Below are 17,961 nucleotides of genomic sequence, written 5' to 3' on the forward strand. Positions count from 1 at the left end.
AATACAGTATCTTAAATTTAAGTGTAAAGATGAGAGCACGACTGGTTTTTACCATATGTTTTGGAATGAAAAGTGGTGCCGTGAGCCCGAGCAGCGTCACCTGGAATACTTCACCTCGCCCAGTCACTGTACCCCACGAACCCACACCCAAATGAAGTCTCCGCCTCTCTCTGTGACGAAAACTAAGGCAAAACAACGTATCCACCAGACCATGTCCTTGGACTTTTACCCGCTGAAGCCCACTGGTGATGTCCCTGTGTTTTTCCTGGTTGACTGAAGTAGATAACTCCTGGGGAGCACACAAGTTCCTGGATCAAGGGCCCACTCCTGTATCTCCCTGCAGGGGTGAAAGCTGTGGTCCAACCCTTCCTCTTGGATTTTGGACTCCTCCCCCCAAACGCTTTCCCCTCCAACTGGATCTTCTGAGGCTGAGAGGAGATACTCAATCTCACCCTCATTTTCATGTTGAGTGGGTCCACCATACCATACTTCTCCATCAGTTGTTCTCTTTTTTTACTTTCAAGTATCAACTTCAGCAACGTTTACCTTCAGTGTCTTCCACAACCCCTCCAGCCCCTGACTTGGGACAGAAAAACACTATCACCACTACATCTCAGACAAACTTGCTACAAAGAACTTGGATCGATTTCATTTTCTTCTTCTCTACACGGATACATACCTTTGCATGGAGGTAGCTGTAAGGAGAAACAAATAACCCGCTTGTAAATGCTCTGGATTTCTTCCTGAAGCACCATCTGGAGAGCCTAGTTCTATAATCCTGGGGATAAGATTGTGATGTCTTTGTGAGAAATGCCTGCTTCCAAGGAGGCCAAAATTCCAGCCCGGTAATATTTTATGACTTTTGGCATGTCGCTTGAGCGCATTCAGACTCAGTTTCTTTCCTTCGCAAAAAGGGATAAATAATACTGCCTCGTCAACTGGCACCATAGGAACAATTCCTAAAACTGTTTTGTGCATTGTAGAAGGAAAGACATCAGGGACATCCAAGTTTTTTGTGACTTTTTTTTTCATGTTGAATTATTTCGACTAGAGGCGCCGGATTTAAAAATCCAAGTGGGGAAATCAGCCAAGAGATGCGCGGAACAGCGTCGTGTTTCTTTTCCGCATATGGTATGGCTGTGCACTGTGATGTCAAGGATGAGCACTTTTCATCGCATTTTTCAAGTGTGCTGAGTCTCTTTCTCCCAAGGCTCCTGGATGCAAGAGGCTGAACAAATGAGAGTTCCTGGTGTTTCTGGAGAAGAGCTAATTTCCTTTCCCATGTCCCCCAGCCCCACCCAAGATCACTTGCCACTGAGATGAGGTGCCTTCGTGGAGACGCACCCAAGAGTGGAACCCTCTGGGAGAGTGAGAGCCTTTTCAGGATCTCAGGAAGTGAAGAGTGTGTGAGACTCAAGAACATCATACCTATCCATGTCAGAGAAGAAGGCTAAGGTTGCAGAACGTGCCCGCAAAAGGAAGAGAGCAAATGTTATGCCTTCACTACCTCTCTGTTCTGAAACCAGAAGACACTGACCCTGTCTGTCCCTCTGGGCGTTCAACATTCCACGTACAAACTCTTCTCTCTGTTTCAATTGATCAGATATTCCAGAAACCAGCCCTTCCCCCACCCCAATCCATTGGACTCGCTAGTTCTCATATGAAAGGTATTGATGCAGGAGTGCTCCTGATGGCTCCCTGCTAAACCATTGATTTTTATTAAACACCCTGCCCCAATGCATTTGGCAGGTCCCAGAATGCTGTTCTCTCATGTCCTTTCCATTGTAGGCCTCTCCTCCTTCAAATAAACCCTAACTTGGGTTTAAGACCTTCCTGGAAGATGATTCTATAGCCTTCCTTTCTAGACCTTCCCAACCCTCACTCTCATTCAAATGAGGGAATCACTAAAGGCCTCCTTGTCCTTGCCCCCCAGCAGACCCTCATAAATCCACAGTGAAGTTGTTTTTTTTTTTAATTAAAGCGTCCAAATAATTAATGATCAACTCCATTTGTGCCATTGAAAATCCAAATGTCACACGGTTGAAAAGACCCAACCAAATAATTCAGTGTACCCTATAAAGCTTTAAAAAAGCAAAGCCCAAGAGGCCTGCATGACTGGTTTCTGTGCTGTCTGAAAAGCTTGGTTGGGTTTTTGGGCACTTGATTGGATTCCAGGAATAATGTGCCCTGAGCACAAAGGGCTCTTTTGATGTGTCTGTGCCATGGCTCCGCCCTTCCCTCCTCACTTTACCTGGGATACACATTCTCCTTGTCTCCCAAGTTGGAAAAAATAACCCATGGGAGAGAGGAAAAAACAGCAGAGGGAAAGTCAAGCATGGGGGGTTGGGAGGAAACTACAGTCCTTAGTCTGAGTTTGGTTACTAAAGTCTGGTTATTCCAGAAAGAATTGAAGAAATGGGAGTTTATACAATATCTGTGACCAGAAACTGGAAAAATGCAATTGGTTGTGGTTCCTTGGGCTACATGTAATAAGTGAGTCTCCTAGCGAGGACCTGCTACTTTCAAAGAATCAGAAGAACGACTACCGATTACTAACCCTGGAAATCAACATGGACTTCCACGATTAATTCAGCCGGAGAATCTCATAGTGAGTCTAGCCCGTCTATTTTTCATGGGTACTAGAATACCATGAAATAATGAATACCATGAATCGTATCTTCGAGAAAGATAGAGCGAAAGAAGAGAGAGACCTCATTGCTAGAATGCCCTGCGAAAAGTGGCAGAACCAACTCAAAGCCATTATCAAGCATTAGCCCTTGGAGACAAGGAGTATGGTCCAGCCCCAGCTGCAGGGATGCCCAGATTGGTAGCAAAGGGCAGCAAGCTGGTGGTAGTGGTGAGCTACTTGAGGTCTTTCTGGGCTAACTTGAATAGGCTGTTTTATCCTTCTAATCTTGTTTTCCTAGTCTGCAAAAAAAAGATGACCTTGACTACATAAGCTCTGAGATTCCGTTTCAGAAATCTCTCGTTGCCCCGAAACTATGGCTTCCACAACCAGTCTACTTGTTTAAGTCTTGTTTAGTTTCAATAATATTCTATATATGTCTATACAGAGGTTATATACTTATAGATTCATTACATTTACTGTAAGTATTTGATATTTTTATGCTATTATAAATGGTATATGTTTCTTGATTTTATTTTTTAATGATTTGTGGCTAGTATATAGAAATAGAATTGATTTTTTTGTATATTGACTTTGGATACAGCAACCTGATCAAATCACGTTATTAATTCCAATAATGTATCGAAAGATTCCCAGTCTGTCTTTTTCTCACCATCCGCTCTCCGCTGGTGAGATCACAAGGAAGACGTTCGACCGACATACTTGTTAAGTTTCCTGGATCCCAAGCAACAGAAATAACTGGCTAACTTAAATATAAAGTAGGATTTTCCTAAGGCTATGGGATAGTCCTGTGAGTCACTGGAAAAAAAAAAAAAAAGAACTATCAGACCTCAGAAAAGGACAGGACCCAGAATAACATCAGGGAACAGATCAACTGTCTCTTCCGGATGCTCTGTCAGGCTGACCTCTGGACTTCTTTTTCGTCACTCTACTTATTCAAAGTCCTCAGAGCAAATCTGGTCGTTGCTATTTAGGTCCAACCATTTACTGTGTTGCCAGTTGACCGCCAGGCCCACCAAGACCGTGTGAAATTCTGGAGGAGTGGTACCCCAGGGGGAATTCACCATGCTGTCATGGGAAGAGAGAGAATCTATGCTGCAGAGACAGCCATCGCATGACCACCACATATGCTACCTCAGATCTTTTTGCTCCCCCCCTCCTTCCCAGGTATAAGATTAGCACTTAAATTTGGGGGATGAGAGCGGTGATGGAGAAGGTTACCACCCCAGAGAGCCCTATCTCCCGCTCTAGCCATCAAAAGCACTTGGGCTCAGTCAGTGATCCGTGTTACTCATTTATACGTGAACGTGAATCCTTTGCCGAGCTTGCTTCTCTGGGCTTCACTCAACCTCCTCTCCCCAGTTGATAAGCATTATGCTGTCAAGATAGGTTTGATTAATAACCAAATAGGTGTATGTTCTTGCTTTCTTTCTGGCTCCCATCTTCTGCTCTTCCTGAGGGCGGTGGTGTATTTATTTTGCTGCGGTTACTTTGGAATAAGAGACCCAGCACTTACCTGATACAATCAGCAACTACATTGAATTCCATCTGCTTACTGAATGCCTGGCTCTGGGCTTGAGCAAGCTAAGTGTATAAAAGATGTCCGTGGGCGTGCTAGGTGTTTTTAATCCATAGGAAAATGGATGGAGGGCATCACAATCAATTTTCTTAAGTACTGAACTACAGCATAAATGAAGTGAGGTTAAAAGTCTCTTATCTTTGTCCTCACTCATCTCCACCTTTATTTATTGGCCTCTCTGGTTCTCATTAGTATGCAGACAACCGGAGCTGTAGACATTTTCATCCACACTCCAACTACCGCCCTGATTTCAGTTCCAAGTTATGAAACCGAATCTAAACCTTAGAAGGGAAGCTAGACACTGAAACTTTACATTTCAGGGTTCAGAGTCCCCCAGGATGATTCCAGGAATTGAGCGGGGAGAGGCCCTGGGAATCAGAAACCAAACTACCACCCCCCTCCCTCCCCTAAAAGGACCTGAGGACTTTTGAAATAAAACTCACAAAATGCCGTTTTTACAACATCCAAACTGAGAAGAGTTGCCAGAGAACATATCCGTCCCCTCCCGGCAACTGCTCCTAACTAATCCCAGACAGAAGGAGGTGTCTCTTATCCTTCAAGATCACTTGAAGGACGTTTCACAATTTCCCTTGGTCACCTGTTTCAAAATATAAGAACTGGGCGCCAGGAAAATCTTCCTCATATTCAAACACCAGTTCTGTCTTCAATTCAGACCATTTGGATAATTAAAGTATAAAATTTCGGAACTGGAAGAGACTTTAAATACCATTTCGTCTACAGGTTACAACTGGTGACCCGGGGATTGAGACATATTTTACTAGGGCCACAGAAAGTTTAATTTTTAAATTTTTGAATTAGTTGCCAATGCTTAGATATGGAGATACTTCCTTTAAAAAAAAAATCATATAACTGCATCTCTAGAAAAATCAGATCTGGAAACACTGTGGACCTCATTCCCATGGCAACAAATTTGGGCACTCCTCTGTTATGGGGGGGGGGGGGGGAATAAACCTGAGGATATCAAAGAACCAACCAGACCTGCTTATCTCCTTTATTCTAAATGGCTAAACCTTATCGGCATTGCGACCCCGGACTGTTGCTGGCGAGAAAACGGAGAACCAGAAAAATGATTTGACTGGGGTATTCAGCTATCGGTGTGACACGAACTGAAATGAAACTTCATGCTTCTGGTCCAGTCCTTTTCTCCAGTGGAGGACTGCTTTCAGTCCGCAGCCATGCTGGCCTGGGGCAGCTCAAGACAATAATTACAGAAGATAAAAGAGGGGACATAACCGAAGTCAAAACCTACAGTTTTCATATTCCCTATCACTTTTTACGGTCCTTGGGCCAGCTCGGCAGTATGTCGACACAGGCATGCCTGTCACCATTAAGGAGAATAACCGCTGACTATCGGTGAATAGCCAAGGAAAGTCCAATGGAAAGCTTATGAGACCCCACCCCGTTTTTATGTTGAGGAGTGTGTGTGTGTGCGCGCGCGCGCACGCGCATCTGTGCGTGTGTACGTGTGCGTACGTGCGTGTGTCTGAGGGATAGTTCTCAGTGCTTTGACTCCAGAATAAAAAGAAAGAAAGCAAGGTGCAAAGTGACATGTGCATTTCCAGCTCTAGAGTACAGTCTGGAGAAGACAAAGACGATGTACACACTATAAAGGTATCGCAGGGGATTTTGCCTGCCAAGAAAATAAAAACAAAAACCCCCAATCGGAGTGTATGTTTAGGAGAGGCTGTTACACTCTATGGTCAATTTGGCAAAAATAAACATCGAATAGTCTGTTTCTTAGATTTCTCACACTAGATTTTTGAGACAATGTACATATCAGCTAAAAGTTTTTTGAATCTTTTCCTCCTTCAGGGATCAATGGTTAGCAGAAGAATTCTGTGTTAACCCTTCCTTGCAACAAGAAAGAAAACATTAGGTTAAACGTTAAGAAAACACGGGCAGCCCCAGAGTACCTGATCACTGCAGTCAGTTCAGGCTCTAAATAGATCATTTCTATCATTGCATGATCAAAAGAACTGAAGGACTAAGTACATCACAACCGCCAGGTTTTTTTAGCCAAGTATAAACCAGTCCTTTGAAAAGGTTTCTGGCTGTGAGTGTGGCTCAACATGGGGAAAAGTGGCCAAAAGAGGCTTTCAGATTTCTTTCCTGCAGCTCTTCACTGACCACCAAGAAAGCGAGAGAAGGAGCCCTCTTCCCAAGAGCAAAGGCATGATTGAGCTTGAGACATCGGAGTTTAGTTGGAGTTTGAGGGCGTCTAAATCCCTCTATTTCCACCAAAGACATTCACAATTGGTGTTCATGTGGAGAATAGCTTTTGATGGTTGGAAAAGTGATGGGAAAAGACAGCCAAGAGTTCTTTCTCAAGATCAACTGATTTTTAATAAGCTTAGTCTTTGTGCATTACGAAACAATTGATTAACAGCCATTCCCTCCCAGAGCTCACCAGCTAGAGAGACTGCATTTGCCAGTTGACCACCTCCTCTCCTTCCCCTAAATTTCTCCTCTGGAAAATCAACAATAAATTTAAAAAGCATTCTGAAGGACCAATTCAGTACCTAGTCGTCTTTAAACACCACTTAGAGTTGATGCGTCCTCCTTTTTGGTAGTGGTTAGATACTAGAAAGCCTCCCTAGACAGAAAATTTCTTCTGTCTCTGATGATAGAAAAATTGTTTCTAAAGAAACTAATGAAATGACATATTACAAAACACAGCATAAAACGGGGAGGACACTAGATCAGTGGAGGAAAGAGGGGGTGCTGAGATAACTGGTTATTAATATACAAGACAAATTTAACTAAATCTTTACATCTCTCCTTAAACAAAATTGTATTTAATGCTGATTAAATGCGTATAAGAGAAAGAAAACCTTAAAGCCTTTTAGAAGAAACCTTGGAGTGAGACAGAATGTTTTTAACCGATACATGCAAAAATGTTTAGAGCAACAATTTCAAAGAAGCCTGACAAATTCACCTCCATTAAAACAAACATAAAACTTTACATATGACAAAAGATACCATAAAAAGTGGAAAGATAAACAATGACTAGCAGAAAATATTTGTAAACATAAAGCTAACAAAAGATCAGTATCCAGGGTATAAATTGGACTCCAAAAATTAGTAAGTAAAAGTAAAACAACCATCAAAATGTCTAACATGCATGTCATGGAAGTCTCAGAAGGAAAGAAGACAGAGATCAGGACAAAAGAAATATTTGAAGAAATAATGATCAAAAAACTTCCTAAGTTTGGTGAAAGACAAATTTAAGCAGCTCCACAAACCCCAGTCGTAAGTTTGATAAATTCAGAGAAAGCCCCTCCAACACATGTTACAATCAAACTGTTGAAAACCATGAATAAAGAACAAATCTAGAAAACAGTGAGAGAAAGAGTGATACATCCCATAAAGGAGAGCAATGATTTCAGTGATAATGGATGTCTTATCAGGAACCACGGAGGCGAAAAGATAGTGGAACAACATCTTTAAAGTGTGGAAAGGAAAAAAAATAACAATTATCAACCCAGAATTTTAAATTTATTTAATGTTTATTTATTTTTGAGAAAGAGAGACAGAGCACGAGCCAGGGGGAAAGGCAGAGAGAGAAGGATTCACAGAATCCGAAGCAGGCTCTAGGCTCCGAGCTGTCAGCATAGAAACTGACATGGGGCTCAAACCCACGAATCATGAGATCATGACCTGAACTGAAGTCAGACGCTCAACCGACTGAGCCACCCAGGTTCCCCTCAACTCAGAATTTTATATCCAGCAATATATTCTTCAGAAATGAAAGTAAAAATACAGATATTTTCACATAAGGAAAATCTAAGGGAATCATTACTAGCAAACCTGTACTACAAAAACAAAAACAAAACAAACAAACAAACAAAAAAACACTGAAAGAAGTCCTTCGGCCTGCAAGAATATGATGCTAGAGTATAACTTGCATCTTCTGGAAAGAACAGACTATCAAAAATGACAAATGGTAAATATCAGGTGTACAACTCATAGTTCAAACAGAGAAGTACATAGATAGGGATAGAGATAGAGGTAGAGGTTCGAAAAATAAGAGAGGGGCACTTGGGTGGCTCAGTCGGTTGAGCATCCGACTCTTGATTTTAGCTCAGGTCAGGATCTCACAGTTCGTGAGATCAAGCCCTGTGTCAGGCTCTGCACTGATATGCAGAGCCTGCTTGGGATTCTCTCTCCCCTCTCTCTCTGCCCCTCCCCTACTCTCTCTCTCTCAATCTCTCTAAATAAATAAACTTAAGAAAGAAGAAAGAAAGAAAGAAAGAAAGAAAGAAAGAAAGAAAGAAAGAAAGGTGATTATTACAAAGAACTGGCTCATACAGTTATGGGTCTGGCTAGGGCAGGTGATCAAGAAGGGAAGATAATTAGAAGGCTAAAACCTCAGAGGTTTGGAGTCTCTGAGCTCAGGGGAAACCTAAGCACTCTTGTAAAGGTCTAACTCAAGATAATATATCTTTTGATTAATTTAAAGTCAACTGGTTGTAATTAAGGACTTTAATTGTATTTACAAAATCCCTTCACAGCAGCACCTAGATCCAGGTTTGACTGAACACTGAGAGCTGCAGTTCAGCCCTACCCAAGTGGACAGCCTAAAAAGCCATCGCATCTGGGCAAATACAAAACACTACTTTCTTTCCCCTTAAGTTCTTTAAAATAGTAAGCTAAAAACGTGTATACCAATGGGGTTTTCAATGTGCAAATGTAATATATATGGCAACTATAATACAAAGGATGGTGAGTGTGGAGTAAAGGGACCCACTGGGTTGTTGGTTTTCTATATTTTACATGAGTGGTAATATTAATTCTTTTTTAAAGTAGTTTTCTTTATTATTTTTTAATGTTTATTTATTTTTGAGAGAGAGAGAGACAGAGTATGAGTGGGGGAGGAGCAGAGAGAGAGGGAGACACAGAATCCGAAGTAGGCTCCAGGCTCTGAGCTGTCAGCACAGAGCCTGATTCAGGGCTTGAATCCATGAATGCAAGATCATGACCTGAGTGGAAGTCAGACACTCAACTGACTGAGCCACCAGGTGCCCCAATTCTTAATAGACTGTGGGTCTGTATATTTTACAGATATATAAAACAACCACTGAAAATATACAATAATGTATAACTTTAAGCCAATATTTAAATTAGGATAGAATACTAAAAAAATTCAAATAAACTGAAATAAGGCAGGGAAAGGAGAACAGAGCAACAGAAGACAAATAGCCATATAATCAAATAATAGACCTAAATTCAACCAAACCACTAATCACATTAAACGTTAATGGTCTGAGCATTAAAAGGGGGAGATTACCAGAGCCAATATAAAAAACAAGACTCGGGGTGCCTGGATGGCTCTGTCCGTTAAGCGTCCGGCTTCGGCTCAGGTCATGATCTCGTGGTTCGTGAGTTCGAGCCCCACATCTGGCTCTGTGCTGACAGCTCAGAGCCTGGAGCCTGCTTCCGAATCTGTGTCTCCCTCTTCTCTGGCCCTTCCCTTCTCAGGCTCTGTCTCTCCCTCTCTCTCAAAAAGAAATAAACATTTTTTTAAAAAATGTAAAAACAAAAAAAGGAAGACTCAAGTACACTGCCTGCAAGAGGCCCACTTCGACTATGAAGACACATGCGGTTTGAAAGTAAATGGATGGAAAAGATATACCATGGAAACAGTAAGTATAAGAAGACTGGAATAATTATATTAAGTTCAGATTTTTAAGAGAGACTTTACAACAGAGTATAATCAAGGATAAATTTTTTCAAGGGACAATTCACCAGTAAGACTATAATTATAAATGTGTTTGTACCGAATAAGAAATCTGCATGGGGGTGCCTGGGTGGCTCAGTCGGTGAAGTGTCTGACTTCGGCTCAGGTCATGATCTCACGGCTGGTGAGTTCGAGCCCCACGTCGGGCTCTGGGCTGACAGCTCAGAGCCTGGAGCCTGCTTCAGATTCTGTGTCTCCCTCTCTCTCTGCTCCTCCCTCACTCATGCTCTGTCTCTCTCTCTCTCAAAAATAAATAAACATTAAAAAAAATTTTAATAAAAAAAAAAAAAGAAATCTGCATGAATCAATACTTGACGGAATTATAGGAAAAAAAAAAAACCAGACAACCCCCTAATCATATTAGGTATTAATACCCTTCTCTGATCAAGGAAAAACAACTACAAGATGTAAAAGTCACTATTAACACCCCAATCTAATTGACATTTATAGAATTCTATCCAAATACACATTCCTTTTAAACACAGATAGTCCAGTTGCCAGGATAGACTATATTCTGTGCTATAAAATAAGGGTCAATACGTTTAAAAGCACTGAAATCATGTGGATTGTATCCAATGATCACAAGAGAATAAATCAAATAAGATATCCAGGTGAATCCAATTATTTGAAAATTACATGGCTTGTCTTTAAATAAGTATGGGTCAAATACAAAATCACAAAAGAAATCAGAAAACATGCTGAACTGAATGATGAAAAAAATAAAATATGAAAATTTATACCATGTAGCTGAAGTAGTACTCAGAGCGAACATAGGTTTTCATGCAAAAGAGGGCAGCCTAACCTACCTTAGCAAGCTCTAATAAGAAGAGCAAAGTAAGTCTGAAGTAGAAGGAATGAAATAAAGATAAGAATAGAAATCAATGAGGGGCACCTGGGTGGCTTAGTCGGCTAAGCGTCTGACTTCGGCTCAGGTCACGATCTCACTGTCCGTGGGCTCGAGCCCCGCGTCGGGCTCTGTGCTGACGGCTCAGAGCCTGGAGCCTGTTTCAGATTCTGTGTCTCCCTCTCTCTGACCCTCCCCCGTTCATGTTCTGTCTCTCTCTGTCTCAAAAATAAATAAACGTTAAAAAAAAAAAATTAAAAAAAAAAAAAGAATAGAAATCAATGAAACTGAAAACAATTTATAAAGAAAATTAACGAAGCCAAAAGCTGGTTCTTTGAAAAACAAAACAGAGCAAAACCAAATCAGCAAACTTCTAGCTAAACTCTCCAGAGAGAGAGAGAGAGAGAGAGAGGGAAATCATGTCACCAGTGTCAGGAATGAAACATAGGTTATCAGCACAAATCCTACAGACATTAAAAAAAATAAGTGAACTTTGAAACAACTTTATACATCGTACTTTATAACTTAGATGAAAGGAACAATTTCTTGAAAAATGCAACTTATTCAAATGGGTATGGAAAGAAACAGAAATTGTAAATTGCCATATCTGAAATAGATTTAATGTATTACCCAAAACCTCTCCAAAAGATAAGTAATAGACAAGTGGCAAAATACATGAGCAGACAATTCACAAAAAGAAGACATTTGAATGATTTCTCATCCTATGAAACGCTGATTGATCTCAGCAAGAATTAGGAAAACGTAAATTAAAACTGTATGTTTCACACTTATTAAATAGGCAAAAATTAAGAGCCTGACACCCAGAATTTGTTGCCTCACAACTTCAAAGCATGAAGAGGTAGACACAAATGAGCAGCAGGCAAAGTTTATTAGAGTTTAAGAAAGTAAGAACAGTAGGAAAGCTCTCTTTACGGAGACGAGACATTTGAAAGTGAATGCCCCGACTCTAGGTGAGGGTCCTTATTTTATAAGGTTCTGGTCAGCTGTCTCTTCCCTTCCCTTCCCCCTCATTCCTTCTCAGGTCCTACCTTTACTGGATAGCTCTAGGTGCCGGGTTGTCCATTCCTGATTGGCTCCACTCCATTGTGTGAGGGGTCACACTGGTCATGCTGTCCCTCCTATAACAAATGTTATGGTTTACTTTTTTAGTGAGGTATTTTGATTGAAAAATTCCTGAGGGGAAACCTGAGGGGAAGTAGGTGGGGTCTGTTACATTCTTAAGAAGGACCTTACCCCCAGGGGGTTTGCTGTGGTCAACCACTCCCAACATCATTCCAATGTGTACCCGCCCCCCCCCCCCCCACCGGCCCAGGGACCTCAGGTCCTAATCTTTCCCTCTCTGCCTATTTTATCCTCTTTTCCTATCATAACATTACCAAGTACTGGCGAGAACACAATAACAGAAACCCTTCTAAACTCCTGGTGGATATGCAAAGGGGTACAAGCACTCTAGTGGACAATTTGGCAGCATCTAAGGTTTACAACACAGATTTCCAATAAATATTAACTCCGCTTCTGGGCACACCCCTAGGGAAACTCACACGTGGGCACCGGAAATGTGTGTAAGGATGTTCATGCAAGTATCACTTGTGGTAGAAAATGTTGGGAACCAGGGGCACTTGGGTGGCTCAGTCGGTTGGGTGTCCGACTTCGGCTCAGGTCATGATCTCACGGTTGGTGAGTTCGAGCCCCGCATCGGGCTCTGTGCTGACAGCTCAGAGCCTAGAGCCTGCTTCAGATTCTGGGTCCCCTCTCTCTCCGCCCCACCCCTGCTTGTGCTCTCTCTCTGTCTTTCAAAAATGAATAAACATATAAAAAAATTATAAAGAAAAGAAAAGGTTGGGAACGAAATTAAATGTTCATCAAGAGGAAAATGGATTATAAAATACATTTTGATATAGTTGTATATGGAGTTCTAAACAGCAGCTAATATGAGAAAACTAGAGATATACATTCAATATGAAAAATAGCACAAAATTAAGCAAAGAAACTTGCAGAAGGATACACAAATGAGGCCATTTATTTAACACTCAGTCCACAAAAACTATACTATATGATTTGAAGGCTACAGAGATTGAGAGAGAGAGAGAGAGAGAGAGAAGATATAGAAAGGCAGCCACGGAAGGATGAATACCCAAAGCAAATACTGTTGTCTCTACTGAGAAAATAGAGGGACAGGATCAGAGATCCAAGCATATTTTCAGGTTTTCTTTTTCAGCTGCTTGGTGAATACTAGAGTAGTCACTAAGGTATGCATTGCACCTTGATGTAGATCTGAAATATTCTGTAATTTCCAAAAATGAGAAAGGAACTGTAGTCCCAAGTATGGCTGCTTGGCAAAAGATGCAAACTTCAGTCATAATGAGGGAACAGACGCCCTTGCTGAATGCCCTCAACTGTTTTGACTTCTGGAGGGGCGGGCCATGATTACAGCTGCGATTAGGTGACTCACCATAATTATGTTTTGTTGAAATTGAATTTATTGAAGCATGAATCATTCTGCCCAAGTCCTACCTAATTGCTCCAACACCGCGGATGGGAAGGATGGCGGAGGAGTTTTCCGTGTGGAGGTCATTATAGAATGAATGTGCGCGTGCGTGCGTGTGCATGCGCGTGCACGCCTGCACACACTCGCGCCACACTCACCCGGAAAGGAGCCTGCAGCGCTGCCTCCCCCTCTGTGAGGATGTGAGCTTGGCGAGGAATGCCTGCAGATTTCACTGTGGTTTCTTCTGCCTCCCGCCCCCTACTCCTATTGATGAGCAACTCACAGTTTGGCTACTGGGCTCCCTGGGGGTCTCTGCTCTCTAAGACCAGGATCCCCTGTGGGTGCTGCCTGCTTTCTCAAAGCTACTGACTGGCAGGTTTTATGCAGCTTCTCCCAGCTCAGAATCACCCCCCTCCCCACCCCCACCCTCCCACTCCCCACCCTGTAATCCCCACCCCAGCTCAGCCGGGATCTCAGGGATGCCCTGGGAGCTGTGGCCCCCTCTGCAGAGCTATGATTGAAATCAACAAGGAGTCTCTGAGGAGACAAACAGCAAACCCAGAGTGTGGTGGGAACCCCTGGAGCCTCCCCTTCTGTGGCTCAGGTACAGGGGGGAGCGGTTGTGGGGACAACTTGGGGCTCCTACCCGCTGTGGGTCACCCATGGTCTCCCAGAAGCAAAAAGCTCAGAGGCTTTCTCCTGATTCCTCCTATTGTGACGACGAGGGAGACTGGAACTCGTCTGATCCTATGATTTGTTCATATGAATTGAACAAATGAAATGGGCTTTGCCTGTAGCAGCTTGAGGGTAAGCTCAACATGAGTGAGAACAAGCGCACAGTTTTTCCACCGGAGAATATGGTGCAGACAAACCATCAAAATAACAGCAGTTGAGAGTAAACAAGTTTACACCGCTTGCGAGGAACCAGACACCTTTCCACCACATTTTAACGCATTTACCCTTGACAACTCAACGGGGTGCACGTCTTTACCGGCAGCGCTTTGCAGTTGAAGAAACTGAGTCGTGGGAAGGTTACGAAAGCGGCTCACATTCCCTTAGCTAGTAAATGGAAAAAACCAGACTCGACCTCAGGCTGTCTAGTCCCAGACTCGATTCTCTTAACTGCTCCCCTGCGTGCCTTACGGGAGGCAGCTACCACCCTGGGTGCTTTACAAAATCATCTGACTGAATCCTCGAAACAAGCCCCATTTGACAGATGAGAAAACTAAGGTTGAGAGAGGCAAAGTGACTTGTGAAGTTACCCCAGTAGCAGCACAGCCAGGATCTGGAACTTTTGGTTCAGCTGACCTGCCTGGTGCAGAAACCAAAGAAGGAGATGCACAAACAAAGTGGTCATGGGTAACAGTGGATGGGGCGTAAAGCTGTATTCCATCCAACAGCTCTGGGCAGGCTCCTAGACTCCCTCAACTGCCTCTGATTCAAACTTGGGTTTGAATATGGCAGTCTTTTTCCAGTTACTGCGTGTTTTCCTACAACCATCTCCTCCATGCCATTCTTTTTCTTTTAATTTTTTTAATGTTTATTTATTTTTGAGAGAAGGGGGGTGGTGAAAATGTATGGCGGAGGGGCAGAGAGGGAGAGGGAGACACAGAATCCGAAGCAGGCTCCAGGCTCTGAGCTGCCAGCACAGAGCCCAAGGCGGGGCTCAACCTCACCAACAGTGAGATCACGACCTGAGCCGAAGTCAGATGCTTACCCAAGCGAGCCACTCGGGTGCCCCTCCTCCATGCCATTCTTAAACAGGGAAGTGAAGCTGGCATATCAAAACTCCATTGGCTTATTTTTTTTTTAATCTTTAATTTCTACTTGTTAGAGTCAACTCTGAAAGAGCAAGTGCTCCAGGGACAAGATAACATTTTAAAATCATGTTGATGAACTCTTGGGAGAACCGGCTGAGTGGTAACTGACACAGGGACTTCTGGGTGGAGACTCACAATAGGCATTTAAAGAATTGAAGAGGCCACAAGGAGTGGGGATGAGGTCAGAGACAGGTTCCCCCACTTCCTCACTTCCTGTCTGTCCCAGAAACACGTCTGTGCTCTTGTCCTTTTCCTTCTGGTTTGTTGCCTCTGAAACACTGCAGACTCAAAGTTGGCAGATGAGGGGTAACTCCAGTGAACGCTGCAGATGTGAATGTCAGAGTGTCAAGGGCTCATGACACAGCTCAATGCTTTGATTTTACAGACCAGGAAATTGAGACTTGTGCGGCTACACGATCTGTCTATGGTTACACGGCCAGACAGTGTCAGAACCAGTAATAAAACCCAGAAATAGGGTCCTGAGAGAATCAACAGCCCTGAGTGGCTAAAGGAAAGGTCACACAGCCAGGCCCCTGGCTTTCCCTGTTTTCTAAAGACCCATTTTTCTTCAGGAGTGACACAGAACTATCCTTCCCACAAAATCGTGGAAGTGATGCATGGCAGAAAAACATGGAATATGTGGTCATGAGCTCCACATTCCAGGTCCAGCTCTAAGACTCAGGACTCGTGGTATCCTGGGCAAATCCCATCCTTTCAAACCTCAGCTTCCTCAACTGTCAATTGAAAAAGATCCTAAAACCTTTTTTCACTGACTTGAGATAAAATAGCACCTCACACAGCTTCTGGTCCCAGCACACACTCATCAAGCTTTGTGGGCTTCATCAATGCTTTGCCATTGCATTTTGATCAGAGGAGGAGAATCGGGGACTCCTGGGGAAGTTAGTTTGATTTTTCACCCCAGAGGGATCACCAAGTTCTTGCCTTTCTTCTTAACTCACAGCATTTCCGATTGTGTCTTCTAGTCCCGTTACCTTTCCTTTTCCCAACCTCTTAGTTTGGTAAGTTTATCATCCAGAATACAGGGGATGATAACAGTCACTTTCCACCTCTGAGTTTTCTGGAAGTTCACTTATCACACCCCAGCTTTGTCCTCTCGCAGGTGGACCCCTGTTCATTGGAAAGCAATGTGTACCATCAGCTGTGTGGCCGTTTATACATCTACCCAAGACCTGAGTCCTATTTTCTATACACTATCAGTTAAAATGTTTGCTGTTCTGGTGCTCACTTCTTGATAGATATTCCATCTATCAACCATCTATACTTCTCTTTCCAGTTCTCTCCTTTCTCTGGTACCCTCTGATTTCTCTGGTTCCTCTTCTTAACTTCACCCATCAACCACCGCATTACTCGAGTTCAATACATAGCCCTCTGCTTCGATTTCTGCAACTGGGACAATGGCAGCCTTACTCCTTTCTCTGTGTTTGGAGTGGAACTTCTCATCGAGGAACTCAATCAAGTCTTATTTAAGCAGTCACTGTAAAGTGATGATTGAGTCTTTTGACCTATAAAGCTTATAGCTGAATATTAACAACACAGAAATATTGTCAAACACTTTGGGTATTTAGAAGATTTTATGGAAATCCATGGATTTGGGGGGTGATAAAGGTCTAATATGAACATCTGTCATGGCTATTAAAATTAAAGGAGCATAGGGGCACCTGGGTGGCTGAGTTGGTTGAACGTCCAGCTTCGGCTCCATGATCTCGTCGTTCATGGGTTCAAGCCCTTTGTCGGGCTCGCTGCTATTGGCTCAGACCCTGCTTCGGATCCTCTGTCTCCCTCTTTCTGCCCCTCCCCTGCTTGTGCTCTCTCTCCCAAAAATAAATAAACATCATCAACTGATGAATGGATAAAGAAGTTGTGGTTTATATATACAATGGAATACTACTTGGCAATGAGAAAGAATGAAATATGGCCTTTCGTAGCAACATGGGTGGAACTGGAGAGTGTTATGCTAAGTAAAATAAGTCATACAGGGAAAGACAGATACCATATGTTTTCACTGTTATGTGGATCCTGAGAAACTTAACAGAAGACCATGGGGGAGGGGGAGGAAGGGAAAAAAAAGTTACAGAGAAGGAAGGAAGCAAACCATAAGAGACTCTTAAAAACTGAGAATAAACTGAGGGTTGATGGGGGATGGGAGGGAGGGGAAAGTGGGTGATGGGCATTGAGGAGGGCACCTGTTGGGATGAGCACTGGGTGTTGTATGGAAACCAATTTGACAATAAATTTCATATTTAAAAAAGAGAAATTAAAGAAGCATAATTCCATGTTTCAGTGAACAGATAAAGGAGATCTCAAGGAACAAAGAGGAACAAGAATCCAGGGGAAATAAAAAGTCGGCAATGGAGATGACCATTAAAATTTAAGTCGCTGAGATTTTATCTGTACGATACCCACCATACCAAGGGAGTTGTGCTTTTCTTAGAAAGTGGAATAAGGATTCAGGACAGCTTCATTTATTTAGACAATTTAAATTACGACAGTTTTTAAACAGGCACAGGAATGCATACAACTCCAAAATAAATATGCACTGTTGATATTGGTTTTCAAGGCACTGTCTCTGTCTATCATCACCTTGTCCCCTTTCTCTGTCTCCAGTATTGACACCTCAGTCTGCCCAGTAGCAGGCTTACAACTTGGAAGCATCTTTGCTCTCCTGCACTCCCTACCCCATATCTGCTCCATATCGAAACCCTGCCAATAGCACAGCGCGTAGCCAGGCATGACCACAGTGGATGTGGTCAGTGTGTTGTTGGCAATACAAGTTTAACCTGCGA

Source organism: Acinonyx jubatus, chromosome C1 (genome assembly GCF_027475565.1).
Source record: "Acinonyx jubatus isolate Ajub_Pintada_27869175 chromosome C1, VMU_Ajub_asm_v1.0, whole genome shotgun sequence".
NCBI lineage: Eukaryota > Metazoa > Chordata > Mammalia > Carnivora > Felidae > Acinonyx > Acinonyx jubatus.